Consider the following 7500-nt stretch of genomic DNA (forward strand, 5'->3'; position numbering starts at 1 on the left):
AGCTGCCTTGTGTGTGTGTGCTTGCTAAGGTGTGTGTGTGTTGGCCAATGGCTGCTCACTCCGCTTTTTGCTAGTGTGTGCAGTTGCTTAGAAACCACCACCTTTCAAATCTGTGCAACGTCCCCTTATGTGTTAAATCATTTAGCCCACCTCTCTCTCTCCCTCCCTCCTCATTCTATTCTCTCTCTCTCTATCCCTCCTCATTGTATTCTCTCTCTCTCTATCTCATTCTATTCTCTCTCTCCTCATTCTATTCTCTCTCTCTCTCTTCCTCATTGTAGTCTCTCTCTCTCCCTCCTCATTCTATTTTCTCTCTCTCTCCCTCCTCATTATATTCTCTCTCTCAACCTCATTACATTCTCTCTCTTCCTCCTCATTGTATTCTCTCTCTCTCCCTCCTCATTCTATTTTCTCTCTCTCTCCGTCCACATTATATTATCTCTCTCTCCCTCATTCTATTCTCTCTCTCTCCTCCCTCCTCATTGTATTCGCTCTCCCTCCTCATTCTATTTTCTCTCTCTCTCCCTCCACATTATACTATCTCTCTCTCCCTCATTCTATTCTCTCTCTCTCCCTCCTCATTATATTCTCCCTCTCTCTCTCTCCCTCCACATTATATTCTCTCTCTCTCTCTCTCTCTCCCTCCTCATTATATTCTCTCTCTCTCTCCCTCCTCATTCTATTCTCTCTCTCCTCCCTCCTCACTGTATTATCTCTCTCTCTCTCTCCCCCCTCATTCTATTCTCTCTCTCTCTCCCTCCACATTATATTATCTCTCTCTCCCTCATTATATTCTCTCTCTCTCTCCCTCCTCATTCTATTCCCTCTCTCTCTCTAACTCCACATTCTATTCTCTCTCTCTCTCCCTCCTCATTATATTCTCTCTCTCCCCCCTCATTCTATTCTCTCTCTCTCTCTCTCCCTCCTCATTCTATTCTCTCTCTCTCTCCCTCCTCATTCTATTCTCTCTCTCTCCCTCCTCATTCTATTCTCTCTCTCTCTCTCTCTCTCTCTCTCCCTCCTCATTATATTCTCTCTCTCCTCCCTCTCTTTCCCTCCTCATTCTATTCTCTCTCTCTCCCTCCTCATTCTATTCTCTCTCTCCCTCCTCATTCTATTCTCTCTCTCTCCCTCCTCATTATATTCTCTCTCTCCCTCCTCATTATATTCTCTCTCTCCCTCCTCATTATATTCTCTCTCTCTCCTCCCTCTCTTTCCCTCCTCATTCTATTTTCTTTCTCTCCCTCCTCATTCTATTCTCTCTCCCTCCCTCCTCATTCTATTCTCTCTCTCCCTCCTCAACTAATTCTCTCTCTCTCTCCCTCATTCTATTCTCTCTCTCCTTCCTCATTATATTCTCTCTTCCTCCTCATTCTATTCTCTCTCTCCCTCCATTCTATTCTCTCTCTCTCCCTCCCTCTCTTTCCCTCCTCATTCTATTATGTCTCTCTCCTCCCTCCTTATTCGATTGTCTCTCTCTTTCTCCCTCCTCATTATATTCTCTCTCTCTCTCCCTCCTCATTATATTATATCTCACTCCTCCCTCTCTTTCCCTCCTCATTCTATTCTCTCTCTCTCTCTCCCTCCTCATTCTATTATCTCTCTCCCTCCTCATTCTATTCTCTCTCTCTCCCTCCTCATTATATTCTCTCCCTCCCTCCTCATTATATTCTCTCTCTCCCTCCTCATTTTATTCTCTCTATCTCTCCCTCCTCATTATATTCTCTCTCTCCCTCCCTCCTCATTATATTCTCTCTCTCCCTCCTCATTATATTCTCTCTCTCTCCCTCCTCATTCTATTCTCTCTCTCCTCCCTCCTCATTATATTCTCTCTCTCTCCCTCCTCATTCTATTCTCTCTCTCTCCCTCCCTCTCTTTCCCTCCTCATTCTATTATGTCTCTCTCCTCCCTTTTCATTCTATTCTCTCTCTCCCTCCCTCCTTATTATATTATATCTCTCTCTCCCTCATTCTATTCTCTCTCTCCCTCCTCATTATATTCTGTTTCTCTCTCCCTCCACATTTTATTATCTCTCTATCCCTCATTCAATTCTCTCTCTCCCTCCTCATTATATTCTGTTTCTCTCTCCCTCCATATTATATTATCTCTCTCTCCCTCATTCTATTCTCTCTCTCTCCCTCCCTCTCTTTCCCTCCTCATTCTATTATGTCTCTCCTCCCTTTTCATTCTAGTCTCTCTCTCCCTCCCTCCTTATTATATTATCTCTCTCTCCCTCATTCTATTCTCTCTCTCCCTCCTCATTATATTCTGTTTCTCTCTCCCTCCACATTTTATTATCTCTCTATCCCTCATTCTATTCTCTCTCTCCCTCCTCATTATATTCAGTTTCTCTCTCCCTCCATATTATATTATCTCTCTCTCCCTCATTCTATTCTCTCTCTCTCTCCTTCCTCATTCTATTCTCTCTCTGTCTCTCCATCCACATTCTATTCTCTCTCTCTCCCTCCTCATTATATTCTCTCTCTCTCCCTCCTCATTATATTCTCTCTCTCCCTCCCTCCTCATTCTATTCTCTCTCTCTCCCTCCTCATTATATTGTCTCTCTCTCTTCCTCCTCATTCTATTCTCTCTCTCTCTTCCTCCTCATTCTATTCTCTCTCTCTCCCTCCTCATTATATTCTCTCTCTCTCCCTCCTCATCATATTATCTCTCTCCCTCCTCATTATATTCTCTCTCTCTCTCCCTCCTCATTCTATTTTGTCTCTCTCTCCCTCCTCATTCTATTATCTCTCTCGATCTCCCTCCTCATTCTATTCTCTCTCTCCCTCATTATATTCTCTCTCTCCCTCCCTCCTCATTCTATTTCCTCTCTCTCCCTCCTCATTCTATTCTCTCTCTCTCTCCCTCCCTAGTCATTCTATTCTCTCTCTCTCTCTCTCTCTCTCTCTCTCTCTCTCTCTCTCTCTCTCTCTCTCTCTCTCTCTCTCTCTCCCTCCCTCCTTATTCTATTATTTCTCCCTCCCTCCCTCCCTCCCTTCTTCACTCTCTGTCTCTCATTAGTATCAGTCTTGTTCTGTGTGCCTGAAAACATGATATATTATTATGTGTGTTGTACGTGTACTGTTGATGTACCTTCATCTTCCTAGCCTCAGTAATAGGAGTATGATTGGGTGTATATGCTAATGACCTCACAGCTGCTGTTTTTGTCTGTTGATTGGTCATTGAGGTGAGTGAAGTGTTTTCTAACTGGCTATAATAAGGTTTGTGTTTAGTAGAAGTGGAGACTGGATTTGTAAAAAAAAAATTGGGGAAAAATTATAAATATATTTGCCTTTATTATTTTCCAACCCCACCACCCCTTCCCTAATTGGAGTAAACTAGTGAACAACAACGCTTAGGCCTTTACTTCCAGCTTATACATACTATATACATTTTATGGACACAGTCAATTTTACAATAATTCTATTTTGTTTGTTTTTACTCCTGAACTTCCTCTACCCTCAACCTCTCCGATAATTTTCATTTTGTCCATCCGGTTTGCTTCTATATGCCATATCATTCTAACTGTGCTCTTTCACAAAAGCTCTCAACCTATAACCTATATACTTATTATGGACACAGTATGCTTTATGTTAGTTATCTTGTTGTTATTAGATGTTGTTAGTTGTTATTAGTCCCATCCTTCAGCTCATTCAACACCTCCCATCTATCTCTTAAAACCATCCATATTGGATATCTATTAGCCATATATTTTTCAACAGTACTGTGATGTTTCGCAAAAGATCTGAACCCTTCTATTCTCATTGTTTCTACAGATTATAAATTGAAAATATTTTTTTTTGCTAAAAGTATTATTATATTATTGATCGATTGACTATGACTTTTCAGATCACCCAGTAGTGCTATCTGCAGGGTTAGCTCCAGGTAAATATTGCAATCCTTCAGCCATTCCTGGACTTGTGTCCAAAAACAAGCTACAAATGGACAGTACCAAAACAAGTGATCTAATGATTCTGTCTCTTCGCAGCAAAATCTGCAGAGCTGGGAAGATTGTATCCCCCATGTAAATAACATTCTATTGGTAGCAATAATTTTGTATTATAATTTAAATTAAAAAATTCTAAATTTTGAATCCGGCATCGTTTTGCATATCATTTCATAAACACTATGCCATGGAATCGGTACGTCAAAAATATCTTCCCAACTATTTTGCAATCTATATGGGACGGCTGTCAATCCTTTGGTCCTTAAATGAAACTGGTCTACTTTTTTATTTAACCAATTATGTTCTTTAATGCAGGGCCGACAGACAAGTTCCTTACTTTTTCCCCCTTCCACTTTCCTCTTCCATTTTTTGCGGTAATGATGCAATTATTTGGTTGTAATTTTGGGTAGAGCAGACATTTTGTCACGATCGTTTACGTACGAGATACGGACCAAGGCGCAGCGTGATAAGCGTACATTTTATTTAGTACTGAACACACGACAAAAAACAACAAACAAACGATATGTGAAGTCCTAGGTTACACAAAACAAACCTTTACGGACTGCGACCGCGTCACACAAACACAACAGGGTAGGGGCCGTGTGGGAATTCCGCCTCGGAGGCGGATCCGGCTCCGGGCGTGACCACCATTTCTCTCCACCTCCCCGTTGCGCCCCTGATCTGGTCTGGCACCGCTGACTGGAGCTGGACCCGACGACGGTGGATCAAATCGTACAGGCTCCGGACTGGAGCCGCTGGCCGGAGCTGGACTGGACACCGGTGGAGCGGATTGCTCTGGCTCCGGAGTGGATCCGCTGACTGGAGTTGGACCGGACCCCGTTGGAGCGGATTGCTCTGGCTCCGGAGTGGAGCAGCTGACTGGTGCCGGACCAGGCACCGGTGGAACAGGCACGGGCCGTGCCGGACTGGACACACGCACCACTGGCTTGGTGCGGGGAGCAGGAACGGGCTGGACCGGGCTGACGACGCGCACTACTGGCTTGGTGCGGGGAGCAGGAACGGGCCGGACTGGGCTGACGACGCGCACCACTGGCTTGGTGCGGGGAGCAGGAACGGGCCGGACCGGGCTGACGACGCGCACCACTGTCTTGGTGCGGGGAGCAGGAACAGGCCGGACCGGGCTGGCGACGCGCACCACTGGCTTGGTGCGAGGGGCAGGAAAAGGCCGGACCGGGCTGGCGACGCGCACCACTGGCTTGGTGCGAGGGACAGGAACAGGCCGGACCGGGCTGGCGACGCGCACCACTGGCTTGGTGCGAGGGGCAGGAACAGGCCGGACCGGGCTGGCGACGCGCACCACTGGCTTGGTGCGAGGGGCAGGAACAGGCCGGACCGGGCTGGCGACGCGCACCACTGGCTTGGTGCGAGGGGCAGGAACAGGCCGGACCGGGCTGGCGACGCGCACCACTGGCTTGGTGCGAGGGGCAGGAACAGGCCGGACCGGGCTGGCGACGCGCACCACTGGCTTGGTGCGAGGGGCAGGAACAGGCCGGACCGGGCTGGCGACGCGCACCACTGGCTTGGTGCGAGGGGCAGGAACAGGCCGGACCGGGCTGGCGACGCGCACCACTGGCTTGGCGCGAGGGACAGGAACAGGCCGGACCGGGCTGGCGACGCGCACCACTGGCTTGGCGCGAGGGACAGGAACAGGCCGGGCTGGACTGGGAACACGCACCACTGGCTTGGTGCGGGGAGCCGGAACGGGCCGGGCCGGACTGTGGATGCGGACTGGAGGTCTGGAGCGGAGAGCTGACACAACCCGTCCTGGCTGAATGCCTACTTCCACACAATACGAGTGAGGCATCAGCACAGGACGTACGGGACTGTGCACTCATTCTGGCGCTACAGCACGTGGCACTGGCGCAGGATATACGGGACCGAGGAGGCGTACTGGAGACCACGAGCGTTGAGCCGGCACACCCCGTCCTGGCTGAATGCCCATCTTTGCACGACACGTGCGTGGTGCTAGCACAGGACGTACAGGACTGTGCCGGAACACTCGCGGCACAGTACGTGGCTCCGCATAACACGGAGCCTGCCCAGTCACACGCTTCCTAGCCTGAGTATGGGGAGTTGGCTCTGCTCTAACCCTAGGCTCCGCCAACCACCCTTTTAGCCCCCCCAAACATTTTCTTGGGGCTGTCTCTCGGGCTTCCTCCTCGGCCGGTACCCTCTGCGTTGCCGCTGCTCCTCTCTATAGCGCGCCTCCACAGTCTCCTCCCAAGGACGGCGATCCATTCCGGCCTGAATCTCCTCCCAAGTCCAGGATCCCTTCCCGTCCAGGATCTCCTTCCAGGTCCAGGCTGTCTGTTCCTGGACACGCTGCTTGGTCCTCTTTTGGTGGGATCTTCTGTCACGATTGTTTACGTACGAGATACGGACCAAGGCGCAGCATGATAAGCGTACATTTTATTTAGTACTGAACACATGACAAAAAACAACAAACAAACGATACGTGAAGTCCTAGGTTACACAAAACAAACCTTTACGGAACAAGATCCCACACCGACTAGTGCCAAACAGGCTGCCTAAGTATGGTTCCCAATCAGAGACAATGAGATACAGCTGCCTCTGATTGGGAACCACCCTGGCCAACATAGATCTAAACGATCTAGAAAACACAACATAGAAAATAACACAAAAACTACACACCCTGGCTCAACAGTCCCCAGAGCCAGGGCGTGACACATTTCCATATGTTTTTGTTAGCTGCATGTGCAACATAACTCCACCAGTCCTACCTATGATATCATTTACGAAGATTATACCTTTTTTAAACATTTTCTCAAAAAATAATGTATTTTTATCAATTAGTATATTTGAGTTTAACCACAATATTTGCTACATTATTTGTTCTGTCGTTTCTGGAGGATTAAATTGAAAATTCAACCAACTTTCTATGGCTTGTTTTAGAAATAGTGATATTTGGGAGATTATTTCCTTTTCAAATAACTGAAAGTGAGAGGTTGTAATCTGAATAAAGGGAAAAGGGCCTTTCTTGAACAGTGGGTGAGACAATCTTACTAATTTGCTAGAGAACCAGTTCGGATTTAAGTATAATTTTTATATGACTGAAGCTTTTGGTGATAGGTCTAATGCTTTAATATTTAATAATTTCTGTCCTCCGAATTCATATTCATTATATAAATAGGCCCGTTTAATTTTGTCTGGCTTGACGTTCCAAATAAAATTGAATATTTCTTTCTCATATAATTTAAAAAAAACTGTTCGCTAGGCGTAGGCAAGACCATAAGCAAATAGGTAAACTGGGATAATACTAAAGAGTTAATCAGGGTGATTTTTCCACAAATAGACAGGTATAAACCTTTCCATGGTAGCAAGATCTTATCTATTTTTCCTAACTTTCTATTAAAATGTATTGGAGTAAGATAATTTATTTCATTTGGGATATGTATTCCGAGTATATCCACATCACCATCAGAACATTTTATTGGTAAACTACATGGTAATGTCCTTTTTTTTTTTTTTTTTTTGTGATCCAATACTTACTATACAGTTAGGGAAAAAAGTAT

At 46.3% G+C, this 7500-nt stretch overlaps 1 protein-coding gene across 1 annotated transcript in view; it reads right to left on the reverse strand.

Moving 5' to 3' along the window:
- Positions 1-7500, reverse strand: part of LOC311102016 (glutamate receptor 4-like) — a gene marked incomplete at its 5' end in the record, with an annotated part of 129655 nt that overhangs the window by 117371 nt on the left and 4784 nt on the right. The window lies entirely within an intron of this gene.

The sequence above is a fragment of the Coregonus lavaretus genome (assembly GCF_964263955.1).
Source record: "Coregonus lavaretus genome assembly, chromosome: 26".
In the NCBI taxonomy this organism is placed as follows: domain Eukaryota; kingdom Metazoa; phylum Chordata; class Actinopteri; order Salmoniformes; family Salmonidae; genus Coregonus; species Coregonus lavaretus.